Raw genomic sequence first — 24,151 nt, forward strand, 5'->3', positions numbered from 1 at the left:
TTTAAATTTTACAGATTTCAAGCATAGACCAGATAGAACATGGACAGCCATTTGTTTTCTTTAAGACATCCACAAGATTTACTTTGGTTGTTTGGGACTTTTGTGATAGCTGCTAGACTTATCCTTGTGGGATTACTTTCAAGTAAAACACAATTTTACACCCCCAGCTAGCTTTCAAACAGATGATGAGTCTTCCAAGGCCTCTAATCCCTCTACAAAGTGGTGGTGCACATCTTTACAAATTTAGTTTACCACCTATGCAAAATCTCCCAATCTAAACTGGCAAAAAGGTTATGAATGGGGTCTATGTGTCTATCAATTTGGCTTAGATACAGTTATTATTTTCTCTATTACGCTTCTTAAAGCGTCTTTACTACATGCCCAGCCAGTCACAATGGGACCTAATCCCGTATTGGTACCTCATTCTGTTCCTCCTAAAGGAATTGACCAGGGCACCATCCACGATTCTTCTCCTAAAAGTACTTCCTTACCTTCTGTATTTGCCCTCCAGCCACCAGCTAGGCCATCAGCCACTATTCTGCATGAACAGCCAGCGTCCACTAAGAATCTTGTACTTTCTTTAGTTAATCAGACTTTTCTTACTTTAAATGAAACTTCCCCTGAACTTGTTGAAGATTGCTGGTTGTGCTGCCATTCCCAACCACCCTTTTATGAAGGACTTGTCATTCTTGGTGATCTCCTCCATGCTGATGATCTATGGAACTGCCACTGGCAGAAGGGTGCTTGGCCAGATCTTTCATTAACCCAAATATCTGGCCTGGGACTTTGTGTGAACTCTGGTGGAACAAATGTCCCCTCAGTTTATGCTCACTTGTGTAATGAAACCTATTTCCCCCCTCCTGGCAATTACTTTATTCTTCCCTCGGAGGGAACCTGGTGGGCATGCCTTGATGGCCTCACAGATTGCCTCTCTGCCTCCGTTTTTCAAAATCAAAAGGATGGAGATAGTCTTGAGTTTTGCATCCTTATTAAGATGATTCATCCTTTAGTTTTTTATCACTCTGAAGAATTTTTTCACCTGTAGGATCTATCCACATCCACTAGTGGCTCCACTTCTCTGAGCTGCTCTCGCAGAGAACCTATCTCTGCTGTTACTATTTCTGTCCTACTTGGCTTTGGAGCTGTGGGAGCAGGAACAGGTATTACTTCCCTTGTTCTTTCTAACTCTAGGTTCACAAAGCTAAGTGCCACCATTGATCAAGATATCCAGTGCCTTCAGCAGGGGATAATTGATCTCTCCAACTCCATTGACTCCCTAGCAAAGGTCGTCCTCCAAAACAGGCAAGGACTTGATCTCCTGTTCCTTCAACAGGGCAGGCTTTGTTCAACTTAAAAAGAAGAATGCTGTTTCTATACTAGTAAAACAGGAGTTGTAAGAGATAGCATGAAAAAAGTCAGAGAAGGACTAGAAAAACATAAGAGAGAAAGACAACAAGCAGAAAGTTGGTATAAAAATTGGTTTTCCACTTCTTCATGGCTCACTACCCTTTTACCCAGTATCCTAGGATCCTTTGTAGGTCTATTATTGTTATGTTCTTTTGGACCATGGGCTTTTAAATGCCTCACTACCCTGATTAAACAACAGATAGATGACTTGGTAGCGAAGCCCATTCAGATATATTACCATTGTTTGGCTATGGAAGATCGAGAAATGGCTCCCCAGCTCTCCAGGGTAGTTACAAAACAGCCCAAACAGCACAGTCATGTGCTCCGGCAAAGAGAGCACCCTGTCATAACCATTCCATCTGGGACTGCAGAAAGAGCCCACAAGCTCAATGTATCAATAACAATAACATTGCTGAGTAGTTGCCAATGATGGGTACCTTCCCAGGGCCACTCCCACCTAAGACAGGAGTCTCTGGAGTATAGCAGAGACAACCAGAGATGGGAACGGAATGATGGATGATGATCCATCTGAGTAGATTCCTAAGACAAGCACTGCTCCATTCCTCATCTGCTTTTCATCAATGGCTGTCTGACCTCTGCTCTTTAATACAGAGAAGGGAGAGATGCCAGGAGCCATTCTCACTTAGATCTCAAAACCTCCTCCTTTCAGTCATCTTACATGCTCAAGTCTGCCTTTGGAAGAAGAAATATTAGCTCTCAGGTTTGCAAATATCAAGTTGGTCAGCACATATAGAGCTTATTTTGATTAGAACAAACAGAGCTCACATGCAGTTAGGTTACTATAACAACCTCTTTCCACTTCCCCTCCTCGTGATCATTTCAGCTTGCCAGCTTCCTTGAAGCTCAAGCCAGCTTTGTCATGAGATTCTGAGAGAAAATTCTGAGAGACTAATTCCTAGAGACAATATTTAGAGACAGTGCTTGCCCCCTGAGAGGCTGTTCCCTGGAGACAATGTTTGCTCACTCATACCCCCTCCCTACATCCTGCTTGCTTTCCTTTATATTGCGGTGTATAAAACAGTAAAGTTTGACAGCTTGATCAGAATCAGACTTGCTGTCCCCTTCTAGTGTCTCTTGTCTCTTGTCCTCTTCTCCTAAGTGGTCCAGGGACCCTGTTGACTGTCCCGCGGGTTGGGACAAAGCAGGTGAGGAAGCAGGAGCTGGTGCAGAGGCCATGGAGGGATGTTTCTTACTGGCTTGCTTGCCCTGGCTTTCTCAGTCTGCTCTCTTATATAACCCAAGAATATCAGCCCAGAGATGGTACCAAGCACAAGGGGCCCTCCCCCCTAATTGAGAAAATGCCCCACAGCTGAATCTCTTAGAGGCCCTTCCCCAACTGAAGCTCCTTTCTCTGTGATAACTCCAGTTTGTGTCAAGTTGACACACAAAACCAACCAGTACACAGAATTAATTGCCCAATAAAACAATACAAAAATTAGAAAAAGCTTACAAAGTCAAGGAAACTAAAGAACTCTCTACTCAATGATCACTGGATCAAGGCAGAAATAAAGATAGAAATTAATGACTTCCTAGAAATTCATGAATATTAACTCACAACATACCTAACATTATAGGACACAATAAAAGTGGTACTAAAATGAAAGTTTAAAGTACTAAATGCCTTCACAAAAAAATTAGGAGGATTTCATACTAGCAACTTACCAACATACCTGAAAACTCTAGATAGAAGCTCTAAATAGAAGCAGGTACATGCAAGATGAGTAAATGACTAGAAATAATCAAACTCAGAGCTAAAGTCAATAAAATAGAAACAAAGAGAATGATATAAAGAATCAATAAAAAAGGAAAAGGAGTTGTGTCTTTGAGAAAATTAATAAAATATACAAATACATAACCAAACTAAACTAAAAGGCAGAGAGAGTTTATCCAAATTCAGAAAATCAGAAATGAAAGGGTAAGGGGTACAGCAAGAGACTGAAAAAATCCTAATAATCATAAAGTCTTATTTCAAAAGTTGTTGCTCTACAAATTTGAAAATCTAAAGCAAATGGACAGTTTTTTGGTAGATAGCACTTTCCAAAGTTAAATCAAAATCAGATTAACAATTTAAATAGACCTATTATCTTAAGGAAAGAGAAGAGGTCATTAGCAGTCTCCCAACAAGAAAAGCTCCCTGCCAGTGGTTTTAACACACAATTCTACAGGACTTTGAAAGATAAGCTAATAACAATACCTGTCAAATGATTTCACAAAATAGAAATGAAAAGAACATTGGCAACATTGCCAAGTTCATTTTATGTCAGTCACTCTGATACCCAAACCATACAAAGACTCTACAGACAAATTGAAACAATTGAAACATGAACATTGAAACAGAATTACCCAACAAAATACTAGCTAATGGAGCCCAAGGAAATGCCAAATAATATCACAGGAGACCTGCTCCACTTCTGACACGGGGAGGATCCTACTTCTTGATACTTTCTAGAGAAATGGTAGGTGCAGGGCATTCAGTAAGAATCACCCCCAACCCCTAGAGGCTCAGAGTTGCTCTGGGACTCACTACCCAGCAACCTCCAGATCACCTTCTGTCCCTTCTACTCCTCCCTCCTCCCCCACCACTACCCCATTCCATCAGATATGGTAGACCACAGGGAGGATGCCACTTCTGCCACAGGGAGGATCCTAATTCCTAATAATCAGAAATGAAAGGGTAAGGGGTACAGCAAGAGATTGAAGAAATCCTAATAATCATAAAGTCATATTTCAAAAGTTGTTACTCCACAAATTTGAAAACCTAAAGGAAATGGATAGTTTTTTGGTAAATACCAAAAAACTAGAGAACTGGCAGGAGCAGGTCATTCGAAAACTGGCAGCAGCAGGACATTCGAGATCCAGCAGCAGCAGAACATTTGAGACCTAGCAGCCTGCTGGGCATTTCACTCTTGCCAAGTCTGCCACAGGGGAGACCCCATCACCTGATACTTCCTGGAGAATCAGCAGTTTTCAGGGCATTTGAGAGAAAGGGAATCCAAGGAGTACAGAAACAACTGCAGGACATAGAAATAAGGTGCAGCAAGACCAGCTAACACCAGAGATAACTAGATGGCCAAAGGCAAATGCAAGATCATTACCAACAGACACAAAGGCAACATGGTACCATTAGAACCCAGTTCTCCCACAACAGCAAATCCTGGATACTCCATCACATCAGAAAAACAAGAACTAGGTTTAAAATCACATCTCATATTGCTGATGGAGGACTTCAAAAAGGACATAAATAGCTCCTTTAAAGAAATACAGGAGAACATGGGTCAACAGGTAGAAGCTGTTAAAGAGGAAGCATAAAAATCCCTTAAAGAAATGCAAGAGAATATGGATCAAAAGGTAGAAGCCCTTAAAGAGGCAACACAAAAGTTCCATATGGAATTATAGGAGAACATGGGTCAATACGCAGAAGCCCTTAAAGAGGAATCACAAAAATCCTGAAAAGAAACAGGAGAACATGGGTCAACAGGTAGAAGCCCTTAAATAGGAAGAACAAAAATTCCTTAATGAATAGCCGAAACAAACAAACAAACAAATAAACACAAAAGTAAAGGAACTGAACAAAACTATCCAGGATCTAAAAATGGAAATAGAAACAATGAAGAAATCGCAAAGTGAGACATCTCTGAAGATAGAAAACCTTGGCAAGAATTCAGGAGTGATAGATGCAATCATCAACAACAGAATACAAGAAATAGAAGAAAGAATCTCAGATGCTGAAGATTCTATAGAAAACACTGACTCAACAATCAAAGAAAATGCAAAATGCAGAAAGCTTGTAACCAAGAAATAATGAAAAGAGCAAACCTAAGGATTATAGGTATACAAGAAAGCAAGGATTTACATCTTAAAGGTCCAGTAAATATCTTCAACAAATTTATAGATGAAAACTTTCCTAACCTAAAAAAATAGATGCCCATGAACATACAAGAAACCTACAGAACTCCAAACAGATTGTGCCAGAGCATAAATTCCCCCTGTCACATAATAATCAAAACACCAAATGCACTAAGCAATGAAAGAATATTAAAAGCAGTGAGGGAAAAATGTCAAGTAACATGTAAAGACAGATGTATCAGAATTACACCAGATTTCTCAACAGAGACTATGAAAGCCAGAAGATCATGGGCAGATGTCATACAGACCCTAAGAGAAATTAAATGTCAGCCCAGACTACTATACCCAGCAAAACTTTCAATTACCATAGATGGAGAAAACAAGACATTCCATGACAAAAGCAAATTTACACAGTATATTTCCACAAATCCAGCTCTACAAAGGATAATGGGTGGAAAATACCAACACAAAGCAGCAAACCACACCTTAAAAAAATCAATAAGTATATCTTCTGACAAACCATATAGAAGATAGCTACAAAACCATAATTTCACCTTTAGCTAAGAAGATAACAGTAAACAACAATCACTTTTCCTTAGTATCTCTTAATATTAATTGTCTCAATTCCCCTATAAAAAGACATAGACTAACAGAATGGATATATAAACAGGACCCAAGGTTTTGCTGCATACAAGAAACCCACCTCAGTGACAAAGACAGTGTCACTATTTAAGAGTCAAAGGTTGGAAAACAATTTTCCAAGCAAATGGTCCCAAGAAACAAGCTGTAGTGGCCCTTCTTTTTTTTTTTTTTTTTTTGTCTTTTTTTTTTTATTTGATATAATTTATTTACATTTCAAATGATTTCCCCTTTTCTAGCCCCCCCCCTCCCCGAAAGTCCCATAAGCCCCCTTCTCTTCCCCTGTCCTCCCTCCCACCCCTTCCCAGTTCCCCGTTCTGGTTTTGCCAAATACTGTTTCACTGAGTCTTTCCAGAACCAGGGACCACTCCTGCTTTCTTCTTGTATCTCATTTGATGTGTGGATTATGTTTTGGGTATTCCAGTTTTCTAGGTTAATAACCACTTATTAGTGAGTGCATACCATGATTCACCTTTTGAGTCTGGGTTACCTCACTTAGTATGATGTTCTCTAGCTCCATCCATTTGCCTAAGAATTTCATGAATTCATTGTTTCTAATGGCTGAATAGTACTCCATTGTGTAGATATACCACATTTTTTGTATCCACTCTTCTGTTGAGGGATACCTGGGTTCTTTCCAGCATCTGGCAATTATAAATAGGGCTGCTATGAACATAGTAGAGCATGTATCCTTATTACATGGTGGGGAATCCTCTGGGTATATGCCCAGGAGTGGTATAGCAGGATCTTCTGGAAGTGAGGTGCCCAGTTTTCGGAGGAACCGCCAGACTGCTTTCCAGAGTGGTTGTACCAATTTGCAACCCCACCAGCAGTGGAGGAGTGTTCCTCTTTCTCCGCACCCTCTCCAACACCTGCTGTCTCCTGAATTTTTAATCTTAGCCATTCTGACTGGTGTAAGATGAAATCTTAGGGTTGTTTTGATTTGCATTTCCCTAATGACTAATGAATTGGAGCATTTTTTAAGATGCTTCTCCGCCATCCGAAGTTCTTCAGGTGAGAATTCTTTAACTCTGTACCCCATTTTTTAATAGGGTTGTTCGGTTTTCTGGAGTCTAACTTCTTGAGTTCTTTATATATATTGGATATTAGCCCTCTATCTGATGTAGGATTGGTGAAGATCTTTTCCCAATTTGTTGGTTGCCGATCTGTCCTCTTGATGGTGTCCTTTGCCTTACAGAAACTCTGTAACCTTATGAGGTCCCATTTGTCAATTCTTGCTCTTAGAGCATACGCTATTGGTGTTCTGTTCAGAAACTTTCTCCCTGTACCGATGTCCTCAAGGGTCTTCCCCAGTTTCTTTTCTATTAGCTTCAGAGTGTCTGGCTTTATGTGGAGGTCCTTGATCCATTTGGATTTGAGCTTAGTACAAGGAGACAAGGATGGATCAATTCGCATTCTTCTGCATGCTGACCTCCAGTTGAACCAGCACCATTTGTTGAAAAGGCTATCTTTTTTCCATTGGATGTTTTCAGCCTCTTTGTCGAGGATCAAGTGGCCATAGGTGTGTGGGTTCATTTCTGGATCTTCAATCCTGTTCCATTGATCCTCCTGCCTGTCACTGTACCAATACCATGCAGTTTTTAACACTATTGCTCTGTAGTATTGCTTGAGGTCAGGGATACTGATTCCCCCAGATTTTCTTTTGTTGCTGAGAATAGTTTTAGCTATCCTGGGTTTTTTGTTGTTCCAGATGAATTTGATAATTGCTCTTTCTAACTCTGTGAAGAATTGAGTTGGGATTTTGATGGGTATTGCATTGAATCTGTATAGTGCTTTAGGCAAAATGGCCATGTAGTGGCCCTTCTTATATTCGATAAATTTGACTTCTAACCAAAAGTTGTCAAAAAAGATAAGGAGGGGCATTTCATACTTTTCAAAGGAAAAGTCTACCAAGACGAACTCAATTTTAACCATCTATGCTTCCAATGCAAGGACACCCACATTCATAAAAGAAACTTTAAAAAGCTCAAAGCACACATTGCAGCCCATACAATAATAGTGGGAGACTTTAGCACCCCACTCTCAAAAATGGACAAATCATGGAATTAGAAACTAAACAGAGATACAGTGAAACTAACTGAGGTTATGGACCAAATGGATCTAACAGATATTTATAGAACTTTTCACACTAAAGTAAGGGAATATATCTTCTTCTCAGCACCTATGGTACCTTCTCCAAAATTGAGCATATAATTGGTCACAAAACAGGCCTCAACAGATGTAGAAATATTGAAAATATTCCATGTACCTTATCAGATCACCATGTCCTAAGGCTGGTTTTATGCTCAAATAAACACAATGGAAAATGCAGATACATGTGGACTTTAAACAGTGCTCTTCTCAATGATAGCTTGAGAAGAAAGAATGGAAGAAATAAAGAAAGAAATTAAAGACTTTTTAGAATTTAATAAAAATGAAGATACATCATACCAAAATTTGTGAGACACTATTAAAGCAGTGCTAAGAGGAAAACTCAAAGCTTTGAGTGCCTCTAAAAGGTGAATGGAGAGAGGTTACACTAAGATCTTGACAGTGACCTTAAAAGCTCTATAACAAAAAGAAGCAAATCCACCCAAAATGAGCAGATGGCAGGAAATAATCAGACTCAGGGCCAAAATTAACCAAACAGAAACAAATAGAACTTTACAAAGAATAAAAAAAAAACAAAAACAAAAAACAAACAAACAAACAAAAAAAAAAAAAAAACAAGGAGCTAGTTCTTTGAAAAAATCAGCAAGATAGATAAACCCTTAGCTAGACTAACCAGAGGTCAGACAGAGAGACAGTATTCAAATTAATAAAATCAGAAATGAAAAGGGAGACATAACAACAAAAACTCTGGAAATTCAAAAAAAAATCATCAGATCCTACTACAAGAGCTTATACTCAATAAAGTTTGATAATCTGGATGAAATGGATAACTTTCTAGATACATACCAGGTGTCAAGATTAAGAAAGGATCAGATAAACCATCTAAATAATCCCAGAAGTCCTGAGAAATAGAAGCAATCATTAATAGTATCCCTTCAAAAAAAAAAAAATCACAGGGCCAGTTGGGTTTAGCAGGGAATTCTATCAAATCTTCAAAGAAGAGTTAATACTGATACTTTTCAAACTTTTCCATGAAATAGAAACTCATGGAACACTACCCAACTCCTTCCAAACAAGGAAGGAGAACTTCAGACCAATCTCCCTCATGGACATTGATGCAAAAATACTGAACAAAGTCCTGGCCAACAGAATCCAAGAATACATCAAAACTATCATTCACCAAGATCAGGTTGGCTTCATTCCAGGGATGCAGGGATGGTTCAATATAAGGAAACCCATCAATGTAATCCACTACATAAACTAACTAAAGAAAAAATGCATGGTCATTTCATTAGATGCTAAAAAGGCTTTTGACAAAATCCAGCATCTCTTTATGATAAAGGTCTTGGAGAGATCAGGAATTCAAGGTCCATACCTAAACATTGTGAAAGCAATATACTGCAAACTGGTAGCCAACATCAAGTTAAACATAGAGAAACTTGAAGCAATCCCACTAAAACTGGGAATGAGAAAAGGCTGCCCACTCTCTCCCTATCTATTAAATATAATACTTGATGTCCTAGCCAGAGCAATGAGACAACAAAATGAGGTTAAAGGTATACAAATTGGAAAGGAAGAAGTCAAAATATCTCTATTTGCAGATGATATGATAGTATACTTAAGCAACCCATGATTTCCACCAGAACACTCCTAAAGCTGATAAACAACTTCAGCAAAGTGGCTGGATATAAAATTAACTCAAGTAAATCAGTAGCCTTGCTCTACTCAAAGGATAAACAAGCTGAGAAAGAAATTAGGGAAATGTCACCCTTCACAATAGTCCCAAATAATACTTTATACTTATATGTGACCCTAACAAAGCAAGTCAAAGATCTATATGACAAGAACTTTAAGCCTCTGAAGAAAGAAATCAAAGAAGGTCTCAGAAGATGGAAAGATCTCCAATGTTCATGGATTGGCGGGATCAATATACTAAAAATGGCCAGCTTGCCGAAAGCAATATAGAGATTCGATGTAATTCTAATCAAAATCCCAAATCAGTTCTTCCTAGATCTAGAAAGAGCAATTCTCAAATTAATGTGGAAAAAGAAAAAAACCCAGGGTAGCAAAAATTATTCTCCACAACAAAATATCTTCTGGGGGAATCAACATCTCTGACCTCAAGCTCTACTATAGAGCAATAGTGATAAAAACTGTTTGGTATTGGCATGCTGACAGGCAGGAAGATCAATGGAATAGAATTGAAGACCCAGAAAAGAACCCACACACATAGGTCACTTGATATTTGACAAAGGAGCTAAAAACATACAGTGGAAAAAAGACAGCATTTTTACCAAATGGGGCTGAATCAATAGGAGGTCTGTATGCAGAAAAATGCAAATTGACCCATTCTTTTCTTCTTGTACAGAGCTCCAGTCCAGATCAAGGATCTACACATAAAACCTGACACACCGAAGCTTATAGAGAAGAAAGTGGGGACAAACCTTGAACACATGGACAAGGGAAAAGTTTCTGAACAGAACACCAATGCTTTATGGTCTAAGAACAAGAATTGACAAATGGTACTTCATAATACTGCAAAGCTTCTGTAAGGCAAAGAAAATGGTCAATAAGGCAAAACAGCAACCAACAAATTGGGAAAAGATCTTTACCAAACCTACATCCGATATAGGGCTAATATCTAATGTATAACAAGAAATCAAGAAGTTAGACTCCAGAAAGTCAAATAACCCTTTAAAAAAATGTGGTACAGAGCTAAATATGGAAATCTCAACTGAGGAAACTCGAATGGCTCTAAAGCACCTAAAGAAATGTTCAGCACCCTTAGTTATTAGAGAAATGCAAATCAAGACAACACTGAGATTCTACTTCACACCATTCAGAATGGCTAAGATGAAAAACACAGGTGATAGCAGATGCTGGAGAGGATGTGGGGAAAAAGGAACACTTCTCCATTGTTGGTGGGATTGCAAGCTGGTAAAACCACTCTGGAAATCAGTTTGGCGATTCCTCAGAAAATTAGACATAGTACTACCTGTGGATCCAGCTATACCACTCCTGGGAATATACACAGAAGATGCTCCTGTATGTAATAAGGACACATGCTCCACTATGTTCATAGCTGCCTAATTTATAATAGCCAGAATCTGGAAAGAACCCAGATGTCCTTCAACAGAGGAATGGATACAGAAACTGTGGTATACACACACACACACACACACACACACACACACACACACACACAATGGAGTACTATTCAGCTATTAAAAACAATGAATTCATGAAATTCTTAGGCAAATGGATTCAACTAGAAAGTGTTATCCTGATCCATATAACCCAGTCACAAAAGAATGCACATGGTATGCACTCACTTTTGGGTATTAGCCCAAAAGCTCAAAATAAACAAGCTACAATTCACCCAGCACAGGAAGTTCAAGAAGAAGTAGGACTTAAGTGAGGGTGCTTTGGTTCCTCTGAGAAAGGAAACAAAATACTAACAGGAACAATAAGGGAGACAATGTGTGGAGCAGAGACTGAAGTAAAGGCCACCCAGAGACTGTCCTACCTGGGGATTCATCCTATAAACAGTCACTAAACACCAATACTACTATGGATGTCAAGAAGTGTATACCAAAAGGAGCATTTAATAGTTGTCTCTGGAGGGGCCTGCGAGAGCCTTACAAATACAGAGGCAGATATTAGTAGCCAACCATTGGACTGCATGTGGGGTCCCCAGTGGGGGATCTGGAGGGTGGTCTGGAGGAACTGATGGGGTTTAGAGTCCTGTGGAAAGAACAATGTTTTCGGCCACCCAGATCCCCCAGAACTCCCAGGGACTAAACCACCAATGAAGGGATACACATAGTTCCAGTCTAAAAGGTGGCAGAGGAATGCATTGTTGGGCAGGCATCAGTGGGAGGAATGGTCCTTGGACAGGTAAATTCTTAATACATTCCCCAACAAAGGCAAATCAAGGGGGTGGAGGTAGGAGTGGGTTGGGCAGAGGGGCATATACCTGTATGCAGGGGGTAGGAAGAGGGGTTGGGTATCTTTGGACAGGGGGGAAATTGGGAAAGGTTTTACCATTGGTAATGTAAATGAATATGATTTTCAATTAAAAAAAATCACACACTATTATCAAGTAGGCTTCATCCTAGAGACGTAGAAATGTTTGATATAAGAAAGTCTGACAGTATATTTCATCATATAAACAAATTGAAAGAAAAATAAAACACTTGGTTACCTAAATAGACTAAAAATGCCTTTGATAAAGTCTAACACCCCTTCATGATAAAAGTCTTGGAAAGTGCAGGAATACAACAAACATAAAGGCAATTTACAGTAAAGTATTGCCAACATCAAATTAAAAGGAACAACTCTACTAATATCAGGATCAACACAAGACTGTCCTCTATGACCATATAGGTTTAATATAGTGCTCACAGCTCTAGCTACAACTATAAGACAAGTGAGGTAGATCAGAAGATACAAATTGGAAAGGAAGAAATAAAAGTAGAATTATTACAGATGATATGATAGTATATATAAGTGACCCCCAAAATTCTATCAGAGATCTCCTAAAGCTGATAAATACCTTCAACAAGGTGGCTGGATACAAGATTAACTCAAAAAAGTCAGTAGCCCTCCAACAAACAAATTGCAAAGTGATTGTGAATAAATTTAGGGAAACAATACTCTTCACAATAGCTACAAATAATGTAAAATATCTTGGTGTAACTCTAACCAAACAAGTGAAATACCTGTATGACAAAAACTTGAAGACTTTGAAGAAAGAAATTAAAGAAGATATCAGAACATGACAAGATTTTCCATGGATACATCCGATTAACAGAGTAAAAATGGCCATCCTTCCAAAAGCAATCAACAAATCCAATGGAATTCTTGTCATAATTCCAACATAATTCCCTACAAACTTTGAAAATATAGTATTCAGCTTCATACAGAAAATAAAATCCAGAATTGCTAAAATGATCCTGAACAATAAAAAAATTCCAGGTTGTTATCACATCCCTAATTTTGAGTTCTCTTCCTGAGGTTTATTAATAAAAAAAACTACATGATATTGGTGTGAAAACAGATAGGTTGGTCAATGGAATTGAACACAGGACCCAGAATTAAATGCACACACCTATAGACCCTTGATTTTTGACAAAAGTCAAGGCTGTACAATGGAAAAAAGGAAAGCATTTTCAACAAATGGTGCTTGCCTAACTGAATGTCTGCATATAGAAGAATGCAAATAGGTTCATAGGCATCACCCTGTACAAAACTCAAGTATGAATGATCAACGACCTCATCATAAAAACAAACATACTAAACACAGAAGAAAAGAAAGTTAGGACTAGCCTTGAATGCACTGGCTCAGGAAAAAAATCTTCCTGAATTGAATACTGATAGCACAAGCACTAAGATTAACAACTAATAAATGGGACCTCATGAAAATGAATAGGACGAAGGACACTGTCAGTAGGACAAAACCGCAGCATGTAGAATGATAAAACATGCTCAACAACTTTACTTCTGACAGAAAACTAATTTCTGAAATACATAAAGAACTCGAGAAACTAGACATGAGTAAACCAAATAACCAAACTAAAAAATATGGTAGGAAGAACTCTCCAAAGAGGAATCTCTAACAGTTGAGAGGCACTTAAAGAAAGTTCAACATTTTTAGTCATCCAGGGAAATGCAGATCAAAATAACTGTAAGATACCATCTTACTCCTGTTAGAATGTCTAAGATTAAAAACTCAGGGAAAGCACCCTCTGGAAAGGATGTGGAGCAAGGGGAACACTCCTACATTGCTAGTGGTGGTGACACTTGTACAGCCACTTTTGAAATTAATATGGTAGTTCTCAGAAAATTGGGAACTGATCTACCTCAAGTCCCAGCTATACTACTCCTGGGGAAATACTGAAAGGATGCTCTGTCCTACCATATGACACTTGTTCATCTATGTTCAAAGCAGCTTTATTTTAAATAGCCAGAAAATGGAAAGAACCTAAATGCCTCCAATTGACAATGGGTAAAGAAAATGTGATATATTTTTATAATAGAGTATTACTCAGCTGTTAAAATTGACTTCATGAAGTTTGAAAGCAAATGGTTGGTACTGAAAATAATCATTAGCCATTGTAACATAATATATACTCTCGAAAAGCTTCAGAAAAAATCATGCTTACTAGACATTATTCCCCAATTAAATCAGAGCCTTAGACTGAAGCATCAACACTTTCTAAAACTCCTTGTCAAGAGCTTTTCCTCTAGTGTGAAAACAAGATCAGTATTTGTAATGAATGTTTTGGGCCCTGACAATTAGTGATACCTCTAGACAAAATCCTACCCACAGGGATATTCAAAAATAGTGGTCTCATTGTTTGGGGGCCACAGGCATCTTGATGAACAGAGAAATGTGGGAATGTACCAAAGAGGAGTACAAACAACACTCTAAACAAAGAGCTAATTTGTTGCTGAAAGGCATACTCCAGGTTTGAAGAAAGTGGCCAAGAAAATGGCAGCCAATGCTGCCATGGCTAGAAGATACATCTTTAGCTATTTTCCAAATGAGGGTTTTGTTAGGATAAAATGAAAAGGCTGTCGACTTTTCCAAAATTTTAACACTTACCACAAGGTTATGTGGTAAACAGGATGGGGATGCTTACTGACCTGGTGAACAGTGTGAGTGACAGTGAGGTTCTGAGACAAGATAAGAAAATTCTAACTATAATACCCAGCTTTATGAACAGTTTATGTGCCCTGCACATCAGCTAGATTGTTCTGAAGGGACTTCTCTTATATTGGAAGATACAGTCAATGGTGATATATTAAGTAGGGGTAGTCAGTATAATAAACAAGCCTATTTCTGTAGAAGAAACATACAAAAATCACACTGCAGGGGAAGAAATAATAAAGAACCCAGACAGTGAATTACAGTAAATTTATATCAGTGAAGCTGGGACATTAAGCTTATAAAATGGTAAATTTAGATGTGAGTTTTACACAGAAGGAAATCTACAAGTGCCCATTAGTTTTGTTGAATTATGCATCAGAGATACGAATTTCTAGAATACTCAGCATGGTGCTTATTGCTAAGGGGATGTTCTAGACTTAACTGCACTATTAGGTGAAATAAATTGTGCACACTATATATGCCCCATCCTGCCAAGCTCAATTCTCTCTTTTAATAGGTTTGGTTAAAGTGTAAAAAGAACATACATTTCACTGTGGTTATGTACAAGTTTCTTATGCTTTGGCAGTGGCAGCACTTTGAACAGTAAATCTATACTATATATTGCTGGAGTAATGCACAATCATTTTTTCTCACATTTACCTTTGAAATTTCTTTTATAGATTAACCTTCTTGATGAAGAAATGCATGTGAAATCCAATGTGCTATAGGGGTATTAGCTGCCTTTTCTCTAGCCTTCAGTAGATGGCAGTGCTCTGAGGTACTCTTGAGATTAACATTTTTAGGTTTATGAACCACTTTCCTAATGAGAATATTCTTATCACTTATATGCATGCTGAATATAAAATCTCATTACTCTTTGGATGTTATTAGTTACACACTCAATGTTTTTAAAGCTCAATAAAATTTATGAACCCATGAAACAGCATAATTAATATTTAAGCAAAAGCAGACATCCCCCAGGAAAACAATGATCTCCATTTCCATGTCTGGACTTCTCTGTAGCTTAAAAAATTTCAGTTTTTTTTGGGGGATGTCTATTTTAAGACAAAGTAAATTGAAATGTGATTTAATAGCACCAAAGTTTAATTAAATACTCCAGGAAACATGGATAGTTTGTGATTGTTCAGTAGACAGTTACACAAAGGTGGATAGGAGGATTTGGAAGTGTGTTGCCATGAAGCAACATATCACCATGACTCAAGGAATATGAAAACCAAAAAACATTCTTTCAGAAAAGCATACTTGCCACAAACCCAAGGCCAAATTACTGTCAGTGCTTGTGGCATAGGTGATATTGTTCAAGCATAACTCTGGGAAAATCTTCAATCAAAGAACTCCTTTGGGCCAGGTTTTACTACTGTAGTTGTAAACGTGGTTGCAAGTAATACTATATAAAAATCTTCCTAGGACTACATGTGCATGAATGTTTTAAGAAAATGTAATTAGAAATTTCATCTCAAATGAAAAGTTTGAATTCCCATTTATGTTCCTTTTCATAGAAAGCTTTCCCTAAGAATATTAATGTAGTTTTTCCTACCAACTATTAATGCATACTATATTTTGTTGCAGGCCACATGGCTCCTGCAGAGTCTTCTCAACTTGGCAGACCTTCTGGCTCAGAGCTCCTAAGTTCCCTTGGCAAGTCGAGGCAATGACAACCCCATGCAGTGACTGCCCACCCTGCAGTCAGCCACCACAATTCCCAGCAACCCAGCAGAAACAAAACTCTAGAAGCTTATAATTAAAGTCAGATTTATATATTAATAAATTCTCAATACAAAAGATACTCACATAATAATTTCAGAGCCAATTGATGATGATACAAGCTTCCCATCTAGGTTTGACAAGTCACCCAATTATTTCACCCTTATATTTTATTATATCTACCTAAATCTAGCCATGCTGAATCTGAATCATCCTGTTTATCTCCTTCCATCTTGCTTCCTCTCTTCTATCTTCAGTTGTTCTCTCTCTCCAAACTCTTAGCCCCACCTCCTTTTCCCTGTCCAATCACAGGCCTCCTACTGCCCTAATATTTTAGTGTAATTGGACAGGGAAAATCTTACCACAATATTTTTCTCTTAGTCTTTTTCGCCATTGACAAAAAGAAAAAGAAAAATGCTGTGATTTTTGTTGATAAATTGAGTAATTGTAATTATCAATTAAATAATTGTCAAGTTAAGTTATTACTATTTGATTTTCAAGAAAATTGACATAGTAATTAACAGTTGTCTCAACACATTGACCTTTAAAATAACTTTAATAATCTGTCACTATTTGATATTTAATATGGAACTTGTTGGCTCTTAGTGTATTCATAAGATTGAGATTTTCCAAAATGAAGAAAAATTATCTAGCCATGTAAAAATAAATAAAAAAAATTGTAGTTATGTTTTTGAAATCAATTAATTTTTACAACTTTGTCTATAAGATAAATTATTTAAATTGTTCTTTTATGATTATTTTTTAAAATTTTACAATTTTCATTATTTGAAGAGATATTTTGTAATATTAAAAGAAAAGATAAATTATAAATTCCCATTATTTAGAATATTGGGCTATATAAAGTTAATTATCTCAGTATATATTGTGATTATATATTAAACACTTAAGTGTGTTTTTGTCTAGAGATGTGTTTTGTCGAAGAACAAGGATTTTCATGAATGAGTTTTAAGACTGAATACATTTTAGATTTGACAAAAATTTTGCACTAAGAGCAATTCAAATATTTACTATACAAAATAAAATAATATACAAGAACTGATTATGAATATATATCCCAAAATGAATGTACTTTATTATTTCTTTATTCACTCTACATACAGATTGTACCCCCAGACCCATCTTCCCACAGCTACTAACCGATTTTCCCTTCCTTTCTCCTCTCAGAAGAGGGAAATGCCACTGGTATCACCCCCATCCTGGCACATGAAGGTACTGCAGACCTAAGCACAATCCCTCCCACTGAGGCCAGATAAGGCAGGCCAGTTAAGGGAACATGATCTATAGGCACAGAACTAATCAGGGACAACACCAGTTCCTTTTGATTTTGTGTATGATTTGGTTGGTGTCCTTACTGCTCCTCTGGGGGTTCTGTCTAGCTACAAGAGGAAGCCACTTTCAGCTCCATATCTCTTACTACTCGGAGTATCAGCTAGAGTCACCCCATAGACTCCCTGACACTCCCTACCATCCCAAGTCTCTGGCACATCCTAGAAACACTCCTTCTGACAATAACCAATTTCTGTTTTCTCCCCCTTCCTATACCTGACCCACAAACCTTGTTCCCCTTGCCATCCACTTTCCCAACTTGTTCCCTCCCTACATCCATCCACCCACAATATCTATTTTATATATCCCTCTGAGTAAGATTCAAGAATCCTCCTTTGGACCCTCCTTGCTTTTTGATGTCTTTAGGTCCATAAATTGTACTGCAGGGTATCCTGTATTTTATGGCTACTATCCAATTATAAATGAGTATATGCCACACATGTTCTAGTGGGTCTAAGTCACATCATTCAGGATTTTTCTAGTCTCATCTATTTGTCTGAAAAATTCATGATGTCCTTATTCTTAACAGCTGTGTAGCTGTGGGTAAATGAACCACATTTTAACTATTCTTCAATTGAATTACAACTAGGTTGTTTCTGGCTATTCAGAATAAAGTTGCAATGAACATAGATGAAGTATACCTGTCTGTCGTATATAGGAACATCATTTGAATATATGCCTAGGACTGGATTTTGAGTTAGAACTATTCCTAATTTTCTGAGAAACTGCTAAATTAATTTCCAGAGTTGTTACATAAATTTGCACTCCCACCACTGATGGAGTAGTTTCCTTGTTCCACATCCTTACAATCATGTGCACTCCCTTGAATTTTTTTTTTAGATCTTCATTATTCTGATGAGTTTAAGGAAAAATATCAGAGTCATTTTATTTTCATTTCCCTTATGACTAAGATCATAGAGTATTTCTCTTTTTTTATAATTTTACTTAATCTTTTTTTATAGTCTAGATTTTAACCCCTCCTGGTCTACTGACTGTTCCATATCACATACCTTCTGCCCCTGTCTTCAAGAGGATGTCCCTATCCTCTCAACCCCCACCCCACGAAACCTCCACACTTTCTGGGGCCTTCAGTCACTTGAGAGGTGCATTTTCTCTGATTGAGTCCAGACCAAGCAGTCCTCTGCTATATATGTGTTGGGGTCTCTTATTAGCTGGTGTATGCTGCCTGGTTAGTGGCCCAGTGTCTGAGAGATCTTGAGGGTCCAGGTTAGTTGAGATTGTTGATCTTCATATAGGATCACTCTTCTCCTCAGCTTCTTCCAGGTTTTCTTTAATTCAACCACAGGGTTCAGCAGCTTTAGTCCCATGGTTGGGTGTAAATATCTGTATCTGATTCTTTCAGCTGTTTGTTGGGTCTTTCAGAGGGCCTTCATGATAGGCCCCTTTTGGGGAACACAGCATAGACTCAGTAATAGTGTCAGTCCTTAGGGCCTCCCCTTGAGCTTGATCTCTATTCATGCCTGTCTCTGGACCTTCTTTTCCTCAGGATCTTCTCCATTTTTGTTACAGCAGTTCTTTCAGACAGAGACAATTATGTGTCAGAATTTTTGACTGTGGTATGGAAGCTCATCTTCACTTGATGCCCTGTCTTTCTGCTGGAAGTAGGATCTAAAAGTTTCATCTTCCCACTGTAGGGGATTTCATCTAAAGTCCCTTCTTTGAATCCTGAAATTCTACTACCCCCCAGGTCTCTGGTACATTTTAGACAGTCCCTTACCTCCTACCTCCAGAATTTGCCTGATTCTACTTTTTCTGCTGGTCCTTGGGGCTTCAGGTCTATTACACCCACCCAAGAAATACCTGATCATGTTCCCCTCTTTCACTTCCTGTCTCTTTTCCCACACAGGTCTCTCCTTCAGTCCCTCCCTCCTCCTGTGATAACTTTCTTCTCCCTCCTAAGTGTGATTGAGTCATCCACACATAGGCTCTTCAGTTTGTTAAACTTCTGAGTTCTGTGGGTTATGTCTTGGGTATTCTTTGGCTAATATCCAATAATTAGTGAGTATATATCATGCATGTTCTTTTGGGTCTGAATTACCTCACTCAGGATGATAATTTTTAATCCCATCCATTTGCCTACAAAACCCAGGATGTACTCGTTCTTAATAGATGAATAGTATTCCATTGCGTAAATGAACCACACATTCTGTTTTCATTCTTCTGTGGTGGGACATCTGTATTGTTTCTAGCTTCTAGCTATCACAAACAAGTCCATTGTGAACATAGTGGAACACATGCCCCTGTGGCATGGTGGGGCAACATTTGGGCATATGTCTAAGAGTTGTATAGCTGGATCTTTAGGTAGATCTACTTCCAATTTTCTGAGGAACCTCCAGGTTGATTTCCAGAGTGGTAATACCAGTTAGCAATCCTACCAACAATGGAAGAATGTTCCTCTTTCTCCACATCCTTGCCAACATGTGCTGTCACCTGAGGTTTTGATCTTAGCAATTCTGATGGGTGTAAGGTGGAATCTCAGGGTCATTTTGTTTTGCATTTCTGTGATCAATAGGACTTTGAACATTTCTTTGCTTCACAGCCATTTTTTTCTTTTTTAATTAGATATATTCTTTATTTACATTTCAAATGATTTTCCCTTTCTTGGTACGCCCCCATGAAAATCCCATAACCCATCTCCCCTCTCCCTGTTTCCCAATCAACATTCTTCCACTACCCTGTCTTAGTATGCCCCTACACTGCAGCATTGAGCCTTTCCAGGACCAAAGGCCTCTCCTCCCTTTGGTGTCCAACAAGACCATCCTCAGCTGCCTATGTGCCTGGAGCCATGGGTCCCTCCTTGTGTACTCGCTGGTTGATGGTTTTGTCCCTGGGAGCTCTGGGAATACTGGGTGGCTCTTATTGTTGTTCTTCCTATGGCGCTGCAAACCCCTTCAGCTCCATGGGCCCTTTCTCTAGCTCCTCCATTGGGGACCCTGTGCTCAGTTCAATGGCTGGCTGAGAGTGTCCCCTCTGTATTTGTCATGTACTAGAAGAGCCTCCCAGGTGACAGCTATATCCAGCTCAAGTCAGCAAGCACTTGTGGGCATCCACAATAGTGTCTGGATTTGTATCTGTATATGGTATGGATCCCTAGGTGGGGTAGTCTCTGGATGGTCTTTCCCTCAGACTCTGCTCCATATGTTGTCTCTGTATCTCCTTCTGTGGGTATTTCTTCTATGAAGGACCAGATTATCCATACTTTGCTCTTTCTTCTTCTTGAGCAGTATTTGATATGTGAATTTTTTCTTGGGTATTCTGGGCATCTGGTCTAATATCCACTTTTCAGTGAGTATATACCATGTATCACTGATAAGTGATAGAAAATATCACTCAGGATGATATTTTCTAGCTCCATCCATTTGCCTAAGAATTTCATAAATTCTTTGTTTTGAATAGCTGAGTAGTATTCCATTACGTAAATATATCACATTTTCTGTATCCATTCCAACATTGAGGGACATCTGTGGTCTTTCCAGGTTCTGGCTATTATAAATAGTGCTGCTTTGAACATAGTGGAACATGGACCCTTATAATACATTGGAGCATCTTCTTGGTATATGCCCAGGAGTGGTATAGCTGGGTCCTCAGGTAGTACTATGTCCAATTTCCTGAGTAACCTCCAAACTGATTTCCACAGTGGATGCACCACCTTGCAAACCCAGCAACAGTGGAGGAGTGTTCCTCTTTCTCCACATCCTTGCCAGCATATGCTGTCAGCTGAGTTTTTGATTTTAGCAATTCAGACTGGTGTGAGGTAGAATCTCAGGGTTGTTGTGATTTGCATTTCCCTGATGACTGAGGATATTGAACATTTCTTTAGGTGTTTCTCAGCCCTTTGAATTTCCTCAGTTGAGAATTCTGTTTAGCTCTGTCCCCCATTTTGCTGAAGTTATTAGCTGCATACATTCTCTGGTTGAATTTTTGGGGTCCTTTATGTATACTATCATATCATCTGCAAATAGTGACACCCTGACTTCTTTTCCAATTTGTATCCATTTGATCTCTTTGTGTTGTCTTATTTTTCTAGCTAGAACTTCTGGTAGTATATTGAATAGATATGGGGAGAATGGCCTTGTCCCTTATTTTAATGGATTGCTTCAAGGTATCTCTCCATTTAATTTGATATTGGATGTTGGTTCACAATAAACTGATTTTATTACATTTAAGTATGAGCCTTGAATTCCTGATTTCTCCAATTCTTTTTAAAAGAAGTGGTATTGCATTTTGTCAAATGCTCTTTCAGGATCTAAGGAGATGATCATGTGATTTTTTTTCTTTGAGTTTGTTTATATAATGAATTACATTAATAGATTTTCATATATTTAACCAATCTTGGATCCCTGGAATGAAGTCTACACGATTCTCATGAATGTTGTTTTTGGTATGTTCTTGGATTCAGTTTTCAAGAATATTATTGAATATTTTTGCATCAATATTCATTAGCAAAATTGGTCTGAACTTCTTTTTTGTTGTTGTGTCCTTGTTTGGTTTAGGTATCAGATTAGCTGTGACTTCATAGAACAAATTACATAGTGTTCCTTCTGTTTATATTCTGAAGGTCTAGTAGAATTCTACCGTAAAGCCAACTGGCCCTGGGCATTTTTTGGTTGGGAGGTTTTTAATGACGTCTACTGTTTCCTTATGAGATATGGACCTATTTAGATAGTTTACTTGTTCTTTTTGTTTGTTTGTTTGTTTTTGTTTACTTGTTCTTGATTTAACTTTTGTATGTGGTATCTATATAGAAATTCACCTATTTCATCTTTTTCCAGTTTTACTGAGTAGGCTTTTATATTATAATCTGATGATATTTTTAAATTTCCTCCATTTCTGTTGTTATGTCTCTCTTTTCACTTCTGATATTACTAATTTGGATAGTGACTCTAGGCCCTTTAGTTAGTTTGGCTAGGGGTTTATTTATCTTGTTCATTCTTTCAAAGAAATAGCTTTTGGTTTTGTTTGTTCTTTATATCATTCTCTTTGTTTCTTTCTTTCTTTTTTGTTTTTTGTTTTTTGTTTTTAGAGTCAGGGTTTCTCTGTGTAGCCTTGGCTGTCCTGGTACTCACTCTGTAGACCAGGCTTGCCTCGAACTCAGAAATCCACCTGCCTCTGCCTCCCAAGTGCTGGGATTAAAGGCTCTTTGTTTCTATTTGGCTGATTTCAACCCTGAGTTGGACTATTTCCTGCCTTCTACTCCTCTTGGGTGTGTTTGCTTTTTTTTGTTCTAGAGCCCTCATGTGTGCTACTAAGTTACTAGTATAGGATCTCTCCAAATTCTCTACTAGGGCATTAGGTGCTATAAATTTTCCTCTTAGCACTGCTTTTCCAGTTTCTTATAAGTTTGGGTATGTTGTGTCATCATTTTCATTGAATTCCAGAAAGTCTTTAATTTTTTTTTTAATTTCTGCCCTGAACACATTATCATTGAGTAGAGAGTTGTTTCCATTCATATGTGAATTTTCTTTTGTTTTGTTGTTATTGAAGACCAACCTTAGTCCATGGTGATCTGATACAATGCCTGGGATTATTTCAGTCTTTTTGAATAGGTTGAGGCTTGTTTTGTGACCAATTATATTGTCAGTTTTGGATAGGTAACATGAGGTGCTGAGGAGAAGGTATATTCATTTTTTTAATGTGAAATGTTCTGTAGATATCTGTTAAATCCATTTGTTCACAACCTCTATTAGTTTCACTGTGTCCTTGTTCTTTAAGTCCTCACCCTGGACCCTTCCTGGTCATTCAACATTCCTCTTTTGAGAATTCTCAGTTTATTTCTATAGTAAATTTTTACCTTTGTCATTTGGTTCTTTTGATAACTCATTTCTAGATTTTATGTTATATGAAATTCAAATATATATGTTGAATATGAGCCCTGTGTTGGATGTGGGATTGATGAAGAACATTTCCCTTTCTCTGGTCTATCATTTTCTCTTAATGATGAAGTCTTTGCCTTACAGGAATGTTTAAATTTCATAAGGTTCCATGTATGAATTGTTTTCTTAGTGTCTGAACTATTGGTGTTCTGTTCAGGAACTTGTCTCCTCTATCAATGATTTACAGGCTCTTTTCTGTCTTTTTTATTAGAATTAGTTTATGTGTCTTTATGTTGAGGTTTTTGTTCACTTTGATTTGAGTCTTTTGCAGGGGTGATAAATATGAATCTATTTACATTCTTCTACATATAGTCATCCTGTTAGACCAGCAGCATTTGTTGAAGATGCTCTCCCTTTTCTACCATATGGATTTGCATTCTTCATCAAAATCAAATTTTGAAGGATGTACAAGGGTTTGGGGGCTTCTTTGATTCAATATCAAAGGTCAGTGGGTCTGTTTCTATATCAAGATGATGCAGGTTTTTTCTTTCTTCTCTCTCTCTCTCTT

This window comes from Apodemus sylvaticus, chromosome 11 (assembly GCF_947179515.1).
Source record: "Apodemus sylvaticus chromosome 11, mApoSyl1.1, whole genome shotgun sequence".
NCBI lineage: Eukaryota > Metazoa > Chordata > Mammalia > Rodentia > Muridae > Apodemus > Apodemus sylvaticus.